The 24,015-nt window shown below is 46.1% G+C and overlaps 1 protein-coding gene across 1 annotated transcript in view; it reads right to left on the bottom strand.

The window, feature by feature from the left end:
- osbpl8 (oxysterol binding protein-like 8) overlaps positions 1-17,715 on the bottom strand; it is a 96,158-nt gene extending 78,443 nt beyond the window's left edge. Inside the window, 1 exon segment of the mRNA XM_046296849.1 lies at positions 17,614-17,715. The gene's annotated coding sequence lies outside the window, so the exon portion shown is untranslated.
- Positions 17,716-24,015: the final 6,300 nt, after the last annotated feature.

The following is a 24,015-nucleotide window of genomic DNA, read 5'->3' as shown; positions in this document are numbered from 1 at the left end:
TGCAGGACATACTAATGGTGCCTGCTGCTCTCCCACTGCAGGGCATACTAATGGTGCCTGCTGCTCTCCCACTGCAGGACATACTAATGGTGCCTGCTGCTCTCCCACTGCAGGGCATACTAATGGTGCCTGCTGCTCTCCCACTGCAGGGCATACTAATGGTGCCTGCTGCTCTACCACTGCAGGACATAGTAAGGGTGCCTGCTGCTCTCCCACTGCAGGACAGAGTAAGGGTGCCTGCTGCTCTCCCACTGCAGGACATAGTAAGGGTGCCTGCTGCTCTCCCACTGCAGGACAGAGTAAGGGTGCCTGCTGCTCTCCCACTGCAGGACATAGTAAGGGTGCCTGCTGCTCTCCCACTGCAGGACAGAGTAAGGGTGCCTGCTGCTCTCCCACTACAGGACGTAGTCAGGGTGCCTGCTGCTCTCCCCCTACAGGACATAGTAAGGGTCCTGCTTCTCTCCCCCTACAGGACATAGTAAATAACACAGTGGGCTCTATATAAATAACGCTGTGGGCTTTATATAAATAACACTGTGGGCTCTATATAAATAACACTGTGGGCTCTATATAAATAACACCGTGGGCTCTATATAAATAACACTGTGGGCTCTATATAAATAACACTGTGGGCTCTATATAAATAACACTGTGGGCTCTATATAAATAACGCTGTGGGCTCTATATAAATAATGCTGTGGGCTCTATATAAATAACGCTGTGGGCTCTATATAAATAACACCGTGGGCTCTATATAAATAACACCGTGGGCTCTATATAAATAACACCGCGGGCTCTATATAAATAACACTGTGGGCTCTATATAAATAACACTGTGGGCTCTATATAAAAAAAACACTGTGGGCTCTATATAAAAAACACTGTGGGCTCTATATAAATGAGCTCATGGTGTTGCCAATATATTCAGATCCCATATGTACAATACAACAGGCCTGATACTGTCAATGCACTATCGTATATGAGTAATCCACAATAGACCAATTACATCTGTCTAGAATCACACCCCATCTCATTCTGAAGTGAAAGCTTGTTCCTGCCTGATATGATGTGAGAGAGAAAACATGAAAGCCATATTTTCCCAGACACGGTGCCATTTTCTATGTCTGTTTTTCGAGCTTTCATCTGAAGAGGGAGTGGGGTGGTTCAGTGACCGCCAGGGGAGGAAAGAAATGTCATAAATAGTACTGTGTCCAAAACAGCACTCTATTTCATATATAGTGCACTACTTTTGACCAGGATCCATATGGTAGTGCACTATAAGTAGTGCACTATAAAGGGAGCAGAGTGCCTTTTAGGGAAAGTGGGTTAGGATGCGGAACCAAGATTTCCCCTGCAGAGATAAGCAGAATAACAACATTCTGTGCCGACACAGACAGATGCCAAATTAAATATTGAATAAAGTCCGTTGTTAACCCTATCAGTCCAGGGATGCCAAATTAAATATTGAATAAAGTCCGTTGTTTACCCTATCAGTCCAGGGATGCCTAATTAAATATTGAATAAAGTCCATTGTTAACCCTATCAGTCCAGAGATGCCTAATTAAATATTGAATAAAGTCAGTTGTTAACCCTATCAGTCCAGAGATGCCTAATTAAATATTGAATAAAGTCCATTGTTAACCCTATCAGTCCAGAGATGCCTAATTAAATATTGAATAAAGTCCGCTGTTAACCCTATCAGTCCAGAGATGCCTAATTAAATATTGAATAAAGTCAGTCGTTAACCCTATCAGTCCAGAGATGCCTAATTAAATATTGAATAAAGTCCGCTGTTAACCCTATCAGTCCAGAGATGCCTAATTAAAGTCCGTTGTTAACCCTATCAGTCCAGAGATGCCTAATTAAATACTGAATAAAGTCAGTTGTTAACCCTATCAGTCCAGAGATGCCTAATTAAATATTGAATAAAGTCCGTTGTTAACCCTATCAGTCCAGAGATGCCTAATTAAATATTGAATAAAGTCCGTTGTTAACCCTATCAGTCCAGAGATGCCTATTTAAATATTGAATAAAGTCCGTTGTTAACCCTATCAGTCCAGAGATGCCTATTTAAATATTGAATAAAGTCCGTTGTTAACCCTATCAGTCCAGAGATGCCTAATTAAATATTGAATAAAGTCCGTTGTTAACCCTATCAGTCCAGAGATGCCTAATTAAATATTGAATAAAGTCAGTCGTTAACCCTATCAGTCCAGAGATGCCTAATTAAATATTGAATAAAGTCCGTTGTTAACCCTATCAGTCCAGAGATGCCTAATTAAATATTGAATAAAGTCCGTTGTTAACCCTATCAGTCCAGAGATGCCTAATTAAATATTGAATAAAGTCCGTTGTTAACCCTATCAGTCCAGAGATGCCTAATTAAATATTGAATAAAGTCAGTCGTTAACCCTATCAGTCCAGAGATGCCTAATTAAATATTGAATAAAGTCCGTTGTTAACCCTATCAGTCCAGAGATGCCTATTTAAATATTGAATATAGTCAGTCGTTAACCCTATCAGTCCAGGGATGCCAAATTAAATATTGAATAAAGTCAGTCGTTAACCCTATCAGTCCAGAGATGCCTAATTAAATATTGAATAAAGTCCGTTGTTAACCCTATCAGTCCAGAGATGCCTAATTAAATATTGAATAAAGTCCGCTGTTAACCCTATCAGTCCAGAGATGCCTAATTAAAGTCAGTCGTTAACCCTATCAGTCCAGAGATGCCTAATTAAATACTGAATAAAGTCCGTTGTTAACCCTATCAGTCCAGAGATGCCTAATTAAATACTGAATAAAGTCCGTTGTTAACCCTATCAGTCCAGAGATGCCTAATTAAATATTGAATAAAGTCCGTTGTTAACCCTATCAGTCCAGAGATGCCTAATTAAATATTGAATAAAGTCCGTTGTTAACCCTATCAGTCCAGAGATGCCTATTTAAATATTGAATAAAGTCCGTTGTTAACCCTATCAGTCCAGAGATGCCTAATTAAATATTGAATAAAGTCCGTTGTTAACCCTATCAGTCCAGAGATGCCTAATTAAATATTGAATAAAGTCCGTTGTTAACCCTATCAGTCCAGAGATGCCTAATTAAATATTGAATAAAGTCCGTTGTTAACCCTATCAGTCCAGAGATGCCTAATTAAATATTGAATAAAGTCCGTTGTTAACCCTATCAGTCCAGAGATGCCTAATTAAATATTGAATAAAGTCCGTTGTTAACCCTATCAGTCCAGAGATGCCTATTTAAATATTGAATAAAGTCCGTTGTTAACCCTATCAGTCCAGAGATGCCTAATTAAATATTGAATAAAGTCCGTTGTTAACCCTATCAGTCCAGAGATGCCTAATTAAATATTGAATAAAGTCCGTTGTTAACCCTATCAGTCCAGAGATGCCTAATTAAATATTGAATAAAGTCCGTTGTTAACCCTATCAGTCCAGAGATGCCTAATTAAATATTGAATAAAGTCCGTTGTTAACCCTATCTGAGACCCCAGAAAACAAATCTGCTTTTCATTCATCTGCATGTCCAGCCCTTAAATACTAAGCAAAAATATAAACGCAACATGCAACAATTTCAAAGATTCTACTGAGTTACAGTTCATATAAGAAAATCAGTCAATGGAAATACATTCATTAGGCCCTAATCTATGGATTTCACATGACTGGGAAGGGGCGTAGCTATTGGTGGGCCTAGGAGAGCATAGGCCCACCCTACTGGTGAGCCAGGCCCAGAAAATCAGTGTGTTTTTCCCCCACAACTACTCCTCAGTAACATGTGATCTGCAGTTGTGAGGCTGGTTGGAAGTACTGCCAAAATCTCTAAAATGACGTTGGAGGCAGCTCATAGTAGATAAATTAACATTAAATTCTCTGGCAACAGCTCTGGTAGACATTCCTGCAGTCAGCATTCCAATTGCACGCTCCCTCAAAACTTGAGACTGTTTTGTAGCATTGTGTTGTGTGACAAAACTGCACATTTAAAGTGGCCTTTTATTGTCCCCAGCACAAGGTAATGATCATGCTGTTTAAACAGCTTCTTGATATGCCACACCTGTCAGGTGGATGGAAATGCTCACTGGCATGAATGTAAACTAATTTGTGCACAACATTTGAGGGAAATACGCTTTTTGCGAGTATGGAACATTTCTGTGATTTTCTTTTCTCCAATTCATGAAACATGGTCCCAACACTGTGCAGGTTGCATTTATATATTATTCAGTGTATTTAGCATCAAAATGAAGTGTTTAACAACATCAACAACATCTCAGGAGAATCAGGGCTACATGTAAAACACTAAACAATTTGGCAAACAGTTACATCCATGAGTTTTATTGACAAAGAAACTATAAAAAAAACAAGGGCCGCCAAAGCAAAAAACAGAATTGATATGAAGCTGGAAGTACAGAAACTGTTTGCTCAGTGGGAAATGAATATCCAACTAGTCAGTGACAACTGTGTGGAGTTTGGAGTTTGTGACAGCGACTATGTGAGCGTATTACAGTATTATAGACAGTATGTCCTGGGATTTCCTATGATCTTCTACGTAGAAGAGCCCATTACCCATGAATCACTCTTCTGTAGCTTGTGAGCATCATAGAGCAAAACATGTTACATGTGCGTGTCGTGAGAATCGTTTTATTAGATGGCTTTTAATAGTTTGTTGCTCAAACCATTCAGGCTCTACTGTTGTTCCTGTAAAAAGATCTTGTCTCACAAACACCGCTCTAACTCAGCCCCCGTTAAATCACAGACTAATTAACGGTTGGTACCAATGGATGCAGAAGAAAGTTACTAATCCAATGGTACCCAGAAGTCTGTAGCTGAAGCTTTAAAAGGGGTTAGAAGTCCAAATGGAGCCGGCATCGCGGTGGGACTCATTGGGTTAACCTTTCTGGTAGGATTTATCAGCTACTGAAATGCAGCAAATAAGAGAGAGTGATATTGAAGAATTACTGAGTAGAGTTTCCCCTCGGTACAGATCTAGGATCAGCTTCCCCTTCCCCAATTCCTAGAAGTGGGAATTAAAAACTGACCCAAGATCAGTGTCTAGGCCTAGGGACAACGTTACCTTACTCATGAAAACAGTACCACCTCTACCTGTGGTGTTGCTTCAGGAGACTATTTAGACACATTCCTGTAGCTTCTAGACTTTTTAAAATCTTCCATCACAGTATTTTCTTTAAACTTGACATTTCATCCCGATGTGAAGCCTAGCATTTTCCCAAGCACAGGGAGAGAGTGAATATATCAGGGCTTAGGCTTGAACTGTTTTCCTCCATCCTGCCCCAGAACAGATGAACAGGCACTTGTGTGAGACAGAACGCCATGGCATATTACATCATGTTTAAACATGACTCTGAGCACATCTCTGACCCATTTCCCTTGGTTCAGTATGATCACCCACTGAGGCATCTTTTCACTGTATCTTAAGGATGCACATCTTTTCTGAAAGCCAAGTCTAGTGGTTTTACAACAACAACACAGAGATGATCCACCGACAGTGTGAGAGGTAGTCTTTAAAATGTCACGCTGTAAGATGTTCATACCATCAAACACAGGGCTGCCAACAAAAAGGTAAACCACAGAGCGAAGTAAACAATCGAGTGATACAAACAATCAAGTGAGGTAAACAAACAATCGAGTGATGTAAACGCGGAGCGATGTAAACAATAGAGCGAGGTAAACAATAGAGCAAGGTAAACAATAGAGCAAGGTAAACACGGAGTGAGGTAAACAATAGAGCAAGGTAAACAATAGAGCGATGTAAACACGGAGTGAGGTAAACAACAGAGCGAGGTAAACAATAGAGCGAGGTAAACAATAGAGCGAGGTAAACAATAGAGCGAGGTAAACAATAGAGCGAGGTAAACAACAGAGCGAGGTAAACAATAGAGCAATGTGAGGTAAATAGAGTGAGGTAAACAATAGAGCAATGTAAACACGGAGCGAGGTAAACAATAGAGTGAGGTAAACAATAGAGCGAGGTAAACAATAGAGTGACGTAAACAATAGAGTGATGTAAACAATAGAGTGATGTAAACAATAGAGTGATGTAAACATGGAGCGAGGTAAACAATAGAGTGAGGTAAACAATAGAGCAATGTGAGGTAAATAGAGTGAGGTAAACAATAGAGCAATGTAAACATGGAGCGAGGTAAACAATAGAGTGAGGTAAACAATAGAGCGACGTAAACAATAGAGTGATGTAAACAATGATGATGTCAACAATGGTGATGTACACTTGGAGTGATGTGGCCTATTGCACTATTCATATGAATGCTATTGTCCATCATTCAGTCATTATGTATTGTGTCTTTAGTTTTTTTATTTGACCCCCTGATGGGATGATAATGTTGATCTAATCTAAGGATTGATACATCCCACCTGATTTCCTTCCTATATAGTGCACTTTGTAGGGAATAGTGTGGCATTTGGGACAAAGCCATTGTATAATCGTCTTAGACTACCCACGGCGGACCGTCCAATGACACACCCCTCACTTTCATCAACAGTGGCCCAGGATGCACCATATCTCCTATATACTGCACTATCTATATATGGGCCTGGTCAGAAGTAGTCCAAACACTGGGAATAGGATGAAAAAGGGAGAAAGAAGAAAAGGGAGAGAAAAAGAGAGAAACGGAAGGAACATTTCTAGTTCTTCTCTGTAGGAAGGTAGGTCAAACGAAGCGCTATGGATGAGGGGTAGGTCAAATGAAGCGCTAGAGGTGAGGGGTAGGTCAAATTAATCTTTAGAGGTCAAATGAATCTTTAGAGGTGGTAGGTCAAATGAAGCGCTAGAGGTGCGGGGTAGGTCAAATGAAGTCGCTGCACACATGACTGGTGCTTTGGATAAAAGGGTAAAGGCATATATTATTATTATATTATTTTTCAAATGAAGCGCTAGAGGTGCGGGGTTCGCTAGCAACACAGAATGCTACAACCAGCAGACTGCAGAGTCATCAGCAGCTGTTTGCTACGGCAGAGCCCAGTGAGAGTGATAGGGCATGGCTACTCTTCCTCCCAGGGGCTGTGTACCAGTTAACAGTGTGTGAGTCCCTCCAGGGAAGAAAGTGTGTGTGTGTGTGTGTGTGTGGGAGCAAAGCCAGAGGAGCATCCATCTTACTCAGCCAGGGTTGTGTGGCGTTTCTTCATATCGGCCAATGGTTTGTTGTGTGGTTCATGTATTGTAACGTAGATAACTTGGACCATAACATATTTGGGGCTCGTCCAGGATCAAGGAAACTAAACAAGTCATTTGTCAGATGTTTATCAGGCACCATTACTGTGCATGCTCCGGTTTTAAGTTTCTCTTAGGTACAGGTCTAGGATCAGTGTCCCCTCCCCCAATTCGAACCTTAACCATAAGTGGGGAAAATGCAAAACTGACCCAAGATCAGTATTTTCACTCAACAGCTAACGTGCACCCTATCCAGAGCAGGGATACCTAACAAGGCGGTATGGCTCACAGAAAGGCTTGGTTCACTTCCTGTCTCTCTCATTCCAAAATGTCCCTAAACACCTCTAAAATCACATGAAAGAAGAGGTTCTACTAAAAATGGTCATGTGCTTTAGTTTCTGAGTGGCTGGAAACACCAGAGGCCCTGGTTTTTCTCATGCCTCTGAACGGAGGACTCAGTCATCACATGCCTGCAGCCAGATAGTATTCCCCTCTGGGTTCGTGTCATTAATGTGTAATGAACTTCCTGTAAACATTCCTGGACAAGGAGGCAATAAGGTCAGCAGCACAGCTTGTACTTGTACTGCTTTCAGAGGCTGGTGAGGGGAGGACAGCTCATAATGATGTCTGGAATGGAGGTATCGCAACATTATCAAACACATGGAAACCATCTGAAGGACTCGTCCTGATGTGGCTTGTAGAAAGACATTTCTGACAAAGTGTCTTTCATTTGGTTAATCAGTAGCGGTGCTGCTCGCCAAAGTCAAAATAGCGTGTTATTGTCACGGTTAATGTCCTCGGTGTTATAAATAACTTTGAGAGCATGCTATATTTTCTGGGAGATTGTATGAGTCATGTGAGAGAGAGCGAGAGAGAGGTTTCTTAGGGACTGGAGAGTGCCAGCGGGTGAGAGTGTTCGATTGATGTACATTCCCGTGGCTCTGCTGGTCAGGTTTCCACCGCCCGTTCCGATTGAATGTTCTGAACGCCATGTTGGTTGGGGGCCTATCGACCCTATCTATCCCAGGATCCTTTACTCAGAGTCCTGACCACTTTCCACTGCTTCCTGTGGTGCTTCCTTTGTCTCTCCATGCTGGAACGCGGGCTACGGAGCCTGAAAACACACCCCATCAAAGTAGCAAGACTCCTTCCCAAATGGCATCTCATTATATTCCCCTTAAGTTAACACTGTCAAACGTTTCGCTATACTGTGGGAAATGTGATCGAATCAATGCAATTAGTCACTTTCAAAGTAATTTTCTGAAAAAAAAAAAATATATGCAAGACTTAGCATGCAAAATTAACTGTGCAAGAGATTTAGTTGTAGGGAGAGTTGGAGTTGGATTCTGTTGCAGTATGGCTCAGGCCCTTATTCTACATAGACCTGTGCACCAATCAGAACTGCAGTAGGCCTACATGCAAATAGCCATTGCCATATATGGATCTGTGCCACTCACTTTGAACTGGACTGTTTTTTACGTGTTAAAAGGGGAAGTGTTTTGAGACAGTTTTGAATGAGCTAAGTAGCCAATAAGCAAAAGGTAGTATAATTTGTAATAATGGTATGGGAAAATGAATATATTTTATTTTGTAAAGTGGTTTCTTGCATCAAACAACATCAGTAAAGGTGCGCCGGAAGTTGCACAGAATTTTCACAACGTTCAAGTTTGCACTCAGTAGACAGGAGGCACCTGATCCTAGATCAGCTCTTCTACCGTAAGAAGCTTGATACATACGGCTCCGTGAACACCTCCCAGGACCATTCTGTGTATGTGGTCTAACAGGACATTTAGAGCTGTGGTAACGACCTCAGAAGGCCAAACAAAGCAGACAGACTGTGCCTGAGGTCGCTAGTTAAATGCTAGTCAAAAGCCTGTCTCAGCAGGTTCATGTGCTTTCCAGACTACCGCTGTCAGCCTCGTGAAAAAACACTCAAGAAGCTTCTCTGTCAAACATTAGACAAATGGATCCACATGGGTCAGCGATCCACACAACTGCAAAGTCAACACTCTGGCACCGCAGTAAGGCAGGAGAGGCATTGGAGCCTGGTCAGCACCACCAGACTAACCATTTACATCAAGCCTGGTCAGCACCACCAGACTAACCATTTACATCAAGCCTGGTCAGCACCACCAGACTAACCATTTACATCAAGCCTGGTCAGCACCACCAGACTAACCATTTACATCAAGCCTGGTCAGCACCACCAGACTAACCATTTACATCAAGCCTGGTCAGCACCACCAGACTAACCATTTACATCAAGCCTGGTCAGCACCACCAGACTAACCATTTACATCAAGCCTGGTCAACACCACCAGACTAACCATTTACATCAAGCCTGGTCAGCACCACCAGACTAAACATTTACATCAAGCCTGGTCAACACCACCAGACTAACCATTTACATCAAGCCTGGTCAGCACCACCAGACTAACCATTTACATCAAGCCTGGTCAACACCACCAGACTAACCATTTACATCAAGCCTGGTCAGCACCACCAGACTAACCATTTACATCAAGCCTGGTCAGCACCACCAGACTAACCATTTACATCAAGCCTGGTCAGCACCACCAGACTAACCATTTACATCAAGCCTGGTCAACACCACCAGACTAACCATTTACATCAAGCCTGGTCAGCACCACCAGACTAACCATTTACATCAAGCCTGGTCAGCACCACCAGACTAACCATTTACATCAAGCCTGGTCAGCACCACCAGACTAACCATTTACATCAAGCCTGGTCAGCACCACCAGACTAACCATTTACATCAAGCCTGGTCAGCACCACCAGACTAACCATTTACATCAAGCCTGGTCAGCACCACCAGACTAACCATTTACATCAAGCCTGGTCAGCACCACCAGACTAACCATTTACATCAAGCCTGGTCAGCACCACCAGACTAACCATTTACATCAAGCCTGATCAGCACCACCAGACTAACCATTTACATCAAGCCTGGTCAGCACCACCAGACTAACCATTTACATCAAGCCTGGTCAGCACCACCAGACTAACCATTTACATCAAGCCCGGTCAGCACCACCAGACTAACCATTTACATCAAGCCCGGTCAGCACCACCAGACTAACCATTTACATCAAGCCCGGTCAGCACCACCAGACTAACCATTTACATCAAGCCCGGTCAACACCACCAGACTAACCATTTACATCAAGCCCGGTCAGCACCACCAGACTAACCATTTACATCAAGCCCGGTCAGCACCACCAGACTAACCATTTACATCAAGCCTGGTCAGCACCACCAGACTAACCATTTACATCAAGCCTGGTCAGCACCACCAGACTAACCATTTACATCAAGCCTGGTCAACACCACCAGACTAACCATTTATGTCAGCAGGTACAAAAGGGCAGGGACTGTTTTAAAGCCTAGAAGGCAGGGAACGTCTAAAAGGCTAAACTGACCTCTAAAGTTAGAGGTCAATATAGTCAAGGGGAACTCTAAAGCCAGATAATAGTGATTTGGAAAGGTTTGGAGATACAGAAGTGCATCCACTATGCAATGATCTCTCTACCCATCTTTCTCTGCAGTGCTTTACAGTGAGAAACCAGTGGAAGAGCAAGCATTAAAGTAAGGGACGTGTTCTCTTCATGGGAAATTACAGATATCCTGTTGGTGGAGGAGGGCTGGAGCCTGGGGAGAGGAGGGCTGGAGCCTGGGGAGAGGAGGGCTGGAGCCTGGGGAGAGGAGGGCTGGAGCCTGGGGAGAGGAGGGCTGGAGCCTGGGGAGAGGAGGGCTGGAGCCTGGAGAGAGGAGGGCTGGAGCCTGGAGAGAGGAGGGCTGGAGCCTGGGGAGAGGAGGGCTGGAGCCTGGGGAGAGGAGGGCTGGAGCCTGGGGAGAGGAGGGCTGGAGCCTGGGGAGAAGAGGGCTGGAGCCTGGGGAGAGGAGGGCTGGAGCCTGGGGGAGGGCTGGAGCCTGGGGAGAGGAGGGCTGGAGCCTGGGGAGAGGAGGGCTGGAGCCTGGGGAGAGGAGGGCTGGAGCCTGGGGAGAAGAGGGCTGGAGCCTGGGGAGAAGAGGGCTGGAGCCTGGGGAGAGGAGGGCTGGAGCCTGGGGAGAGGAGGGCTGGAGCTTGGGGAGAGGAGGGCTGGAGCCTGGGGAGAGGAGGGCTGGAGCCTGGGGAGAGGAGGGCTGGAGCCTGGGGAGAGGAGGGCTAGAGCCTGGGGAGAGGAGGGCTGGAGCCTGGGGAGAGGAGGGCTTGAGGGTCTGATTCAGGTTGGCTTGGCCACTGAGCAGGGGGAAGGGCTACTCTCCTGATTTACAGCCGTTGTAGAAAAGCACTGACAGCCCCCATAAATAAAAGCACTCAACACACATTGACAGGGAGGCCCTCAGAGTCACCGACACCCAGCCAAGATACTGTCCACAGCCAAGATACTGTCCACAGCCAAGATACTGTCCACAGCCAAGATACTGTCCACAGCCAAGATACTGTCCACAGCCAAGATACTGTCCACAGCCACCACCAGAGCCAAGCACCAGTCAACAAACACAATAGACAAAACACAACTAAGGACAAAGTAAAAACAATCTCTGTTTGACTTTGACTGGACATGGCGGTACTGTACCATTATATCAAATGACATTTCAACGTCCCACACAATGGTGAGGAACAAAACAAGTTGAACAAGCGCTGACTCATTGGAGGAACTCCTGTAGAATTTGAATAATCTCTCACTGAGAAAGTCCAGAAGTGGGAGCTCACTTTAAAATGTTTAGAAGAGCTTCCTGACTGTGGGGACAGGCCTACACAGGAAGTCCAGGCAGGGCCAGAAAGAGACAGATAGGTGTTGGCACTGTGGTGATGGAACTAGTACTTCATCTCAAATCGCACCCTATTCCTTACGTAGTGCACTACTTATGGCCAGGGGCCATGGGGCTCTAGACAGAAGGGAATAGGGTGCCATTTCAGATGCAACCTGGGACTGCTCATGGCCGTAAGAGAGAACTGATGATTGACTCCGCTGTCCTGGCGTCGTGAGGGAGTTTGTTCCACCATTGGGGGGCCAGGGCAGCGAACAGTTTTGACTGGGCTGAGCGGGAGCTGTACTTCCTCAGTGGTAGGGAGGCGAGCAGGCCATGAACGCAGTGCCCTTGTGGGGATGAACGCAGTGCCCTTGTTTGCACCATGGTCTTGTGACGTTCTGATGAGTTGAAGGGGTTTAATGGCACAGGCAGGGAGCCCAGAGCGAGTTGGGACAAGTGCCTGGATTAGACCTGGTGAGGTGTCAGCAACAATCTCACTCCACACGTCTGACAACCCAGAGGAGAGCTATCACACAGGGAACAAGCCGTGGAGAGCGAGCAGAGAGCTCCACACTGTCTACTCTGAGGGAGACAGAGATGAACTGGATATTAAGGCCTCATGCCAACAGGGAGGGATGCTGGCAAAGTGGAAATTGGGGATGTGCCTGAAACCGCCTTGCGGAGGAGGTGATGCATCATCGCATCGACCTGCTTCCCAGGGTGATAGATTTAGGTCATGGTGCCTCGGCTGAGAGGTGTTGTCCGTGTTTCACGGGCTGTGGGTGTCAATCACTAAATGGCCAATGCTACCAAGGACAGGAGTTATGAGTTACTGTTAGGGACTGTACTTACTAGCATGGCCAAATAGTGAGGATACAGTTATCTGGAATGTATTCCTAGCTTGGAACAGTGTTTATCAGATTGCAGACAGAGGCATGTTATCATTGACCTCAGAGCAACTGGGACAAGGCGGTGGAGGAAGCAAAATCAGCCCAACATGGTGGAGCAGGAAACCCACAAACAGACACAGTAGCTCCAGGAAAACCAGAATAATCTAGTACACGCCAGCTAACAAACCACAAACGTCTCTCTTCTTAAATGAACCTAAATATGTCAGGCCTCTTGTTCAGGGTTGTGTTTATTAGGGCAGGCAGCGGAGAATGCTTCAAAACAGTTTGCAACAGGAAACAAAAAGGAACGTTTCTTATTGGAGAAGTTCAGGTAGTCCCTCCCTGTTTCAGTACGTTTTCTTCCGTTTGGTGTATAATGAACACGAGTTATGACCCAGGCTCTGGGGAAGGTGGAAGGGGAGACCAAGAGGCCAATGTATAGAACATCCCTCCCTGTGAGACGGGGGTCAGTTCCTCCTCCGGTGTTCCATCTTTTATGAGGGACGAGTGGAGGGTGGTGTCTTCAGATCTACACCCGCCGCCATAGGGTGCCTGGTGAGGCTCTGAGGTGAAGTTCCCCCTAGGTACAGATCTGGGATCAGCTTCCCACTCCTAACATTAACCAAGTGTGGGGGAAATGCAAAACTGACCCAAGATCAGCATATAGGGGCAACTTTACCTTAATCCGCCACCTAGTGAGACAGCCTCGCCATTTCCTGGACTATGGCCAGACCTCAAAGAGGGAGAACAACCTCACAGGTGGACCGTCTCAGACCCAGAATAGACTAGAGTTTCAGTTCTGCTGGGGGTCCAATGCTGGGGGTCCGGAGGGAGAGGCTCAATGACAGTCTGGAGATGACAGACACGTCCACCCTGGAGGTAGAGGGTGATGGGAGGGGCTGTAGCGATAAGAGAGAGATGAGGGAGGAAGAACTGGAGGAGGTTGAAGAGAGGATGAACAGCCATGGATGACAGAGGGAATGACAGGGGGATGACAGAGGGGATGTGAACAACAGAACAAGGCCTGGATTCAGGTGTCTATGACGATATGGACATTTTGACAGGTTATTACCTCTGGACTGTTGAGCTTCCTCTGCTCGCATTCAAGCTTATATCAAATGCAAACTGAGATAATGGCTTGATATCCATCAAAGGCTTCCTGATTCTATCCCCTTGGTTCTCGGTTCTTTCTGATGATTGGTTTGATTGTTAACTCTCACAACAAAAGGCCTGACGTAGCTGGAAACATCAGACAGGAAACTTCACACCAAAACCCCATCTCACCACCTGTTTCTGTCTTGCACATAGTACGCCCTTTAGTTGAATGTAGAGGAGTGCTTATAGACGAAGCAGTTGTGGCTTTGCAGAGTCAACACAAGATAGGAATCAATATAAAGTCCTAAACTGCTATCTAGACTTTCAGTTAAAGTACCACCCATCCAGCTTCAGCAGAGGACACATTTCCTCTGGACATTTCTGCATGACTTCAAAATGGTTTCAGAAGCCTATCTTGGGTCTGTGTTTACTAACGCAGTTATATGGTCACCGTTACAACCCTGTTGGTCAGCAAGAGCTCTGCCAGGTCACCGTTGCAACCCTATTTACAACCCTATTGGTCAGCAAGAGCTCTACCAGGTCACCGTTACAACCCTATTGGTCAGCAAGAGCTCTGCCAGGTCACCGTTACAACCCTATTGATCAGTAAGAGCTCTGCCAGGTCACCGTTACAACCATATTGGTCAGCAAGAGCTCTACCAGGTCACCGTTACAACCCTATTGGTCAGCAAGAGCTCTGCCAGGTCACCGTTACAACCCTATTGATCAGTAAGAGCTCTGCCAGGTCACCGTTACAACCCTATTGGTCAGCAAGAGCTCTACCAGGTCACCGTTACAACCCTATTGGTCAGCAAGAGCTCTACCAGGTCACCGTTACAACCCTATTGGTCAGCAAGAGCTCTACCAGGTCACCGTTACAACCCTATTGGTCAGCAAGAGCTCTACCAGGTCACCGTTACAACCCTGTTGGTCAGCAAGAGCTCTGCCAGGTCACCGTTACAACCCTGTTGGTCAGAAAGAGCTCTGCCAGGTCACCGTTACAACCCTATTGGTCAGCAAGCGCTCTTCCAGGTCACCGTTACAACCCTATTGGTCAGCAAGAGCTCTGCCAGGTCACCGTTATAACCCTATTGGTCAGCAAGAGCTCTGCCAGGTCACCGTTACAAACCTATTGGTCAGCAAGAGCTCTGCCAGGTCACCGTTACAACCCTATTGGTCAGCAAGTGCTCTGCCAGGTCACCGTTATAACCCTATTGGTCAGCAAGAGCTCTGCCAGGTCACCGTTATAACCCTATTGGTCAGCAAGAGCTCTGCCAGGTCACCGTTACAACCCTATTGGTCAGCAAGAGCTCTGCCAGGTCACCGTTACAACCCTATTGGTCAGCAAGAGCTCTGCCAGGTCACCGTTACAATCCTATTGGTCAGCAAGAGCTCTGCCAGGTCACCGTTATAACCCTATTTGTCAGTAAAAGCGCTGCCAGTGCTGTCACCCAATCCAAAGACACCCTACTCTCAGAAAAGAAGAGTGATTTGACCAATCCCCTTACGCTCCCAATCAATGTACACAGTGCAACCGGCCTAATGCTAACAATCTGATTACACACACTCAGACCCAGACTGTACAATGGTAGCGTCCTAAATGACACCCTATTCCCTACATAGTGCCTACAGACACCGGTCAAAAGTAGGGCACTATATTGGGAATTGGGTGACATTTTGAAGGTAACCAATGTCTCTGCTGAGCCAAAACTGACTCCCAGTTGGGTCTTAGCAGCAGCCATTGCTGGGAAAGCACTAATGAACGGCATTCGTGAGTAACGGAGACCCCAAAACTACTTCCTCATGGTGATAAACTCCTTATAAAGTAACTGATTGACACAGAGTAAATAGTCTTCTAGATACTTCCCAGAACTGTGTGGACACCCCTTCAAATGAGTGGATTCGGCTATTTCAGCCACACCGTTGCTGACAGGTGTCTAAAATCGAGCACACAGCCATGCAATCTCCATAGACAACCATTGACAGTAGAATGGCCCATACTGTTGTGGCTGCTTTGAGTGATGTATTGTTGTCTCTACCTTCTTGCCCTTTGTGCTGTTGTCTGTGTCCAATAATGACTGTACCATGTGTTGTGTCGTCGTCTAGGAGTAACAGCGGCTCAGCCTCGAAGTGGTAGGCCACACAAGCTCACAGAATGGGACCGCTGAGTGCTGAAACGCGGAGCGAGTAAAAATAGTCTGTCCTTGGTTGCAACACTCACTACCAAGTTCCAAACTGCCTCTGGAAGCAACGGCAGCAAAATAACGGTTTGTCGGGAGCTTCATGAAATGGGTTCCATAGTCGAGCTGCCGTACACAACCCTAAGATCACCATGTGCAATGCTAAGTGTCGGCTGGAGTGGTGTAAAGCTCGCTGGAGCAGTAGAAACCTGTTCTCTGGAGTGATGAATCACGCTTCACCATCTGGCAGTCTGACAGACGAATCTGGGTTTGGCGGATGCCAGGAGAACGCTACCTGCCCGAATGCATAGTGCTAATTGTAAAGTTTGGTGGAGGAGGAATAATGGTCTGGGGCTGTTGTTCATGGTTCACGCTAGACCCCTTAGTTCCAGTGAAGGGACATCTTAACACTACAGTATACAACTTTGTGGCAACAGTTTGGGGAAGGCCCTTTCCTGTTTCAGCATGTCAATGCCCCCGTACACAAAGCGAGATCCATACAGAAATGGTTTGTCGAGATCGTGTGAATGAACTTGACTGGCCTGGACAAAGCCCTGAACTCAACCCCATCGAACAACTTTGGGATGAATTGGAACGCAGACTGCGAACCAGACCTAATCGCCCAACATCAGCGCCAGAACTCACTAACGCTCTTGACTGAATGGAAGCAAGTCCTTGCAGTAAATGTTCCAACATCTAGTGGAAAGCCTTCCCAGAAGAGTGGAGGCTGCTGTGGCAGCAAAGCGGGGTACAACTCCATATTAACGCCCATGACTTTGGAATAAGATGTTCGACAAGCAGGGGTCCACATACTTTGTACCTGGGAGTATCTCGTCTTATAGATAGTTCTGTAAGGTATAATACTCTCTCTGTTTCTACCTTGCATCCATGACCCTCGCTAGTAAACAAGCCACAGGGAAGCTCAGTCTTTGATTAATCCACAACTTCGTGGCAATCTGTTCTCTGCCCAGCAATCCCCATTCAGCATTTCCCCAACAGCATACAAAGGAAATGGACTGAACAGAGTGATGCTAACGTTGCTACAAGATAACACTGATAACATTGTTAGCGCACAGCTGTGCTGTCCAGATGACAGGATAGTATCGCTGTTAGCTTCAGATGCTAGCAGGGTACACATACTAGCATGCTGAGCACTCTTCCAAGTTTGTGATCTGAAGGCAGTCAGTGTCCACACAGTCATCAACAAACAAGCAGATACAGTGGAACAACTCAACTCCCCATGTTCAGTAGCAAAATAATAATGACATTACCAGTGGAACTACAATTCTCAGTATGTGGCATACAAACTGCAAACAAAGAAAACAGAGGAACACACCCACTGATATATCAATCCAAGACAACTCAAAGCTTCCGCTAAGCTTCAACCTCCTCCACCCACTGTTCTTTCTTGTGTTTCTTTGACAGAAAGGCAGTGTTAGTTTTGCTCTGAGAGAGGAGAGGAAATGCATACCTTGTGACGGCTGCCTGGCGGTGACGTGGCTGCTGCGTGACAGGACTAGCCCTGGTACGACCAACAACTGAGCTCTCTTACACACACTGGAGAGAAGGGGGAGAGGGAACGAGAGACAGCGTGCTGGAGAGCACAAGTCCCTCCCCTCTCTCTCTCTCTCCCTCTCTCCTGCTACCCTGGTGAGCATTCTGTTCTGTCTTTTGCTCTCTCGTACACACACACACACACACACAACCCCTCCCTCTCTCCCCCTTGTTTATTCTCCCTCCTTTTATCTTCCTGTGTATGCTAGCTCTCTTTTGAGAAAGCTCCTTTGGTTTTCCCGCAGTAACTCTGATTCTCTCTAATGTATCCCTTTTGTCAGTTGTTTTGCTGCCACTCATGCACACACACAAAATCAAAACAACACTGTCTCAGACACCATGAGTCTCTGTTCATTCCAAGCCTTTCTGCACCAATAACTGCCAGCAGCCCACCTGATTTACCCAGACATCAAAAAGCAAAACCAACACCCTAGCAAGCGACCAATGGAGACACAACAACCGACTCAGACCATCACCATGTTATTCCGGCCCGACTAGGTGTTCAGCCTCGCTTCAGCCTCATTAATGCTTCCGTTTTCTCGGTTGCTGAGTCAAAGACCCAGCATGGAAAACAAGTTAAGATGGGACGATGAGGGGGCGATGAGGGGACGTGGAGGGGACAATGTCTTAAGTGGTTTCACAAAGACAGTGTGGCTTTCTTCTCCTCCCGATACGTTTTAATTTGCCAGCAATGAAGTGATCAATGGGGCAACTAAAAAAGCCATAAAAGAAGTGAACTTGGAAGAGTGCCATCTGGGTTAAAGGAAAGGCCATTCATTTGGGCTGGTCTAGACGAGCCTCTGGAGGAGCGAGTGAAGCAGGTAGAGGTACGGTGGACAGATTCAACCATGGTGAATCTGTAACTTGGACAGTGAAGGCCCTGTTTTATTTTATTATTCTTTAAAGGGATCGGAATTTCAAGGAGAAAAGAGACCGATAGTAGGAGCATAGACAGATGGCCTAACGTGGTCTGGTGTCAGGGGCTTAAGACCACATTGAAGGCCCTGTTTTGAAGTCAGGGTTACACTAAAGGCCCTGTTTTGAAGTCAGGGTTACACTGAAGGCCCTGTTTTGAAGTCAGGCTTACACTGAAGGCCCTGTTTTGAAGTCAGGCTTACACTGAAGGCCCTGTTTTGAAGTCAGGGTTACACTGAAAGCCCTGTTTTGAAGTCAGGGTTACACTGAAAGCCCTGTTTTGAAGTCAGGGTTACACTGAAAGCCCCGTTTTGAAGTCAGGGTTACACTGAAAGCCCCGTTTTGAAGTCAGGGTTACACTGAAAGCCCTGTTTTGAAGTCAGGGTTACACTGACAGCCCTGTTTTGAAGTCAGGGTTACACTGAAAGCTCTGTTTTGAAGTCAGGGTGACACTGAAAGCCCTGTTTTGAAGTCAGGGTGACACTGAAGGCCCTGTTTTGAAGTCAGGGTTACACTGAAGGCCCTGTTTTGAAGTCAGGGTTACACTGAAGGCCCTGTTTTGAAGTCAGGGTTACACTGAAGGCCCTGTTTTGAAGTCAGGGATACATTGAAGGCCCTGTTTTGAAGTCAGGGTTAGACTCCAAGGGTACAGAATGAGGCATCATATTTTCTCAGGAGGCGTCATATGACAACAAAAACATCTACATTCCACATAATCTAATTGTGATCACATGGGAGAAAACTGGGCTATTGTTATACACATTTTGTTTTCAGACTTTTCTACATAGGGCCAGGCTGAACACTAGCTGGCATGATGACACAGGCTGCATCCCATAGGGCCAGGCTGAACACTAGCTGGCATGATGACACAGGCTGCATCCCATAGGGCCAGGTTGAACACTAGCTGGCATGATGACACAGGCTGCATCCCATAGGGCCAGGCTGAACACTAGCTGGCATGATGACACAGGCTGCATCCCATAGGGCCAGCCTGAACACTAGCTGGCATGATGACACAGGCTGCATCCCATAGGGCCAGCCTGAACACTAGCTGGCATGATGACACAGGCGGCATCCCATAGGGCCAGGCTGAACACTAGCTGGCATGATGACACAGGCTGCATCCCATAGGGCCAGGCTGAACACTAGCTGGCATGATCACACAGGCGGCATCCCATAGGACCAGGCTGAACACTAGCTGGCATGATGACACAGGCTGCATCCCATAGGGCCAGCCTGAACACTAGCTGGCATGATGACACAGGCTGCATCCCATAGGGCCAGGCTGAACACTAGCTGGCATGATGACACAGGCTGCATCCCATAGGGCCAGGCTGAACACTAGCTGGCATGATGACACAGGCTGCATCCCATAGGGCCAGGCTGAACACTAGCTGGCATGATGACACAGGCGGCATCCAATAGGGCCAGGCTGAACACTAGCTGGCATGATGACACAGGCTGCATCCCATAGGGCCAGGCTGAACACTAGCTGGCATGATGACACAGGCGGCATCCCATAGGGCCAGGCTGAACACTAGCTGGCATGATGACACAGGCGGCATCCAATAGGGCCAGGCTGAACACTAGCTGGCATGATGACACAGGCTGCATCCCATAGGGCCAGGCTGAACACTAGCTGGCATGATGACACAGGCTGCATCCCATAGGGCCAGGCTGAACACTAGCTAGCATGATGACACAGGCCCTGATCAAAAGTAGTGCACTATATAGGGAATAGGGTGCCATTTGTGATGCATCCATAGAAACAACAAGCCTGCATGATTTCCTGTATCTGGCGTGGGTTGTGCCCAGAGAGGAACAGAAGGTGTGAGAGGGGTCAGACAAGTGGTTGGGATGACAGCCACTTCAATAGATGTTTGCACTCCTTCAATGGCTTATTGCTGACCTTCCAAACGAGCTAAATAACGCTGGGCGATATAGCTACTGTTTGCTTCCACAAGGTGTATTTCAGGAAAGGTAATTGCACCTTTGAGACCGGGCTGCAAGTATCGTCCAAGGACAAATATTGCAAAACGTTGTTTTGAGAGCGGTTTGGAAACCCGCCATCCAGAGACTGGGTCTAGACAGAAACGCTCCAAAAGTGATCAGCTTTAAAAGCCCATAGGGCGGCGCACAATTGGCCCAGCGTCGTCCGGGTTTGGCCTCCATTGTAAATAAGAGTTTGTTCTTAACTGGCTTGCCTAGTTAAATAAAGGTTAAATCAAAAATGACTGGTACAGTATAAATGTAGCCTGCTGAGAAGGGTCATGATTCCTGTGAAGAGGGAAACGGGGCCTGGGGGTTCGGCCTAAGCAGAAAGAAAGTTGGATTTCCACTGCCACTGCCACTGATTTCCACTGCCACAAAACCTAGCCGGTTTCTCACACTCTGCTGAGGGAGGAGACAACAGAAGAACAGAGAATTGCCTCTACTAAACTCCAGACAAACAAACATTTCGTACTCACCATAATAACGAGTGATCAGAGGCTCATTTTCAGCTGAGATGAGTCCAGATACCATTAGTCTAGAGGACTCTACCAGCCCAGCTGAGATGAGTCCAGATACCATTAGTCTAGAAGACTCTACCAGTCCAGCTGAGTCCAGATACCATTAGCCTAGAGGACTCTACCTGTGTATCTAAGTATCTGACTGAGCGGTGGTAGGCAAAAGCAGGCGAATAAACATTCATTCAAACAATACTTTCGTGTGTTTTGCCAGCAGCTCTTCGTTGTGCGTCAAGCATTGCGCTGTTTATGACTTCAACCCTATCAACTCCCGAGATGAGGCTGGTGTGACCGAAGTGAAATGGCTGGTTAGTTAGCGCGCGCTAATAGCGTTTCAAACTTTACTCGCTCTGAGCCTTGGGGTGGTTGTTTCCCTTGCTCTGCATGGGTAACGCTGCTTCGATGTGGTGGCTGTTGTCGTTGTGTTGCTGGTTCGAGCCCAGGGAGGAGCAAGGAGAGGGGCGGAAGCTATACTGTTACACTGGCAATACTAATGTGCCTATAAGAACATCCAATAGTCAAAGGTTAATGAAATACAAACGGTATAGAGGGAAATAGTCCTATAATAACTACAACCTAAAACTTCTTACCTGGGAATATTGAAGACTCATGTTAAAAGGGACCACCAGCTTTCATATGTTCTCATGTTCTGAGCAAGGAACTTAAACGTTAGCTTTCTTACATGGCACATATTGCACTTTTACTTTCCAACACTTTGTTTTTGCATTATTTAAACCAAATTGAACATGTTTCATTATCTACTTGAGGCTAAATTGATTTTGTTGATGTATTATATTAAGTTAAAAAGTGTTCATTCAGTATTGTTGTAATTGTCATTATTACAAATACTTTTTTTATTTTTTAAATCGGCCATTTAGTCCTCCAATAAACGGTATCGGCGTTGAAAAATCATAATCGGTCGACCTCTAGTCCAGATACCATTAGTCTAGAGGACTCCACCAGCCCAGCTGAGATGAGTCCAGATACCATTAGTCTAGAGAACTCCACCAGCCCAGCTGAGATGAGTCCAGATACCATTAGTCTAGAGAACTCCACCAGCCCAGCTGAGATGAGTCCAGATACCATTAGTCTAGAGAACTCCACCAGCCCAGCTGAGATGAGTCCAGATACCATTAGTCTAGAGAACTCCACCAGCCCAGCTGAGATGAGTCCAGATACCATTAGTCTAGAGAACTCCACCAGCCCAGCTGAGATGCGTCCAGATACCATTAGTCTAGAGGACTCCACAAGCCCAGCTGAGATGAGTCCAGATACCATTAGTCTAGAGAACTCCACCAGCCCAGCTGAGATGAGTCCAGATACCATTAGTCTAGAGAACTCCACCAGCCCAGCTGAGATGAGTCCAGATACCATTAGTCTAGAGAACTCCACCAGCCCAGCTGAGATGAGTCCAGATACCATTAGTCTAGAGGACTCTACCAGCCCAGCTGAGATGAGTCCAGATACCATTAGTCTAGAGGACTCTACCAGCCCAGCTGAGATGAGTCCAGATACCATTAGTCTAGAGAACTCCACAAGCCCAGCTGAGATGCGTCCAGATACCATTAATCTAGCAGAGCAGAGCAGACCAGACCAGCACCAACTTCATCATAATTACAGTTGACAGACTGACAGGGAAACTGCGTCCCAGATGGCACCCTAAAAGGGACACATCCAGACTGTCTGATGCACTAGGTCCATGGAAACAGGATACTGGCATTTTCTCTGTTGTCCGACCAGTAAAGGGTTAAGACCTGAACAAACCAGAAGGCCTCACATCACTTGTACTGACACACAAAGGAGTACAAGCACACTCCCAGAACTGACCTCAGATCAGTGAACTTGTGAAAATTCCCATGAAATACAGGAACAAAACTAAACCTGTCAGCTTCTTTTAAACCGACCAGTGGTTATTGTGGGCTGCCTGGTGTGAGTACCTTCCCTTAACAGCGACTACCTCTCAGCGGTGTTATCTTAACAGTCTCTACCTCTCAGCGGTGTTATCTTAACAGCGACTAACCTCTCAGCAGTGTTATCTTAACAGCGACTACCTCTCAGCGGTGTTATCTTAACAGTCTCTACCTCTCAGCAGTGTTATCTTAACAGCGACTACCTCTCAGCGGTGTTATCTTAACAGTCTCTACCTCTCAGCGGTGTTATCTTAACAGTCTCTACCTCTCAGCGGTGTTATCTTAACAGTCTCTACCTCTCAGCAGTGTTATCTTAACAGTCTCTACCTCTCAGCAGTGTTATCTTAACAGTCTCTGCCTCTCAGCAGTGTTATCTTAACAGTCTCTACCTCTCAGCAGTGTTATCTTAACAGTCTCTACCTCTCAGCGGTGTTATCTTAACAGCGACTACCTCTCAGCAGTGTTATCTTAACAGTCTCTACCTCTCAGCGGTGTTATCTTAACAGCGACTACCTCTCAGCAGTGTTATCTTAACAGTCTCTACCTCTCAGCGGTGTTATCTTAACAGCGACTACCTCTCAGCGGTGTTATCTTAACAGCGACTACCTCTCAGCAGTGTTATCTTAACAGCGACTACCTCTCAGCGGTGTTATCTTAACAGCGACTACCTCTCAGCGGTGTTATCTTAACAGTCACTACCTCTCAGCAGTGTTACCTTAACAGTCACTACCTCTCAGCAGTGTAGGAACAGGTATCTCCTGAACTGTTCACCCACTAAGATGGTCTTTCATCCATTGCCTACAATGGACATAAATTATCTTAGTGCTATGAAGGGAGGGGGGGGCATTGATATAATGCTCCTAAAGAAGGGCCTAAGCCCACAGAGGATGTATTAGGAGAGCATGACACAGCCCACACCAGGCTTATTCCCTACATACTTAACTACTTTTCACCTGGGCCCAGAGAGTACTTGTCTAAACTAGTTCA

This window comes from Oncorhynchus gorbuscha, linkage group LG14 (assembly GCF_021184085.1).
Source record: "Oncorhynchus gorbuscha isolate QuinsamMale2020 ecotype Even-year linkage group LG14, OgorEven_v1.0, whole genome shotgun sequence".
Taxonomy (NCBI): Eukaryota; Metazoa; Chordata; class Actinopteri; order Salmoniformes; family Salmonidae; genus Oncorhynchus; species Oncorhynchus gorbuscha.
This window is presented reverse-complemented; position numbering and strand designations above follow the sequence as displayed.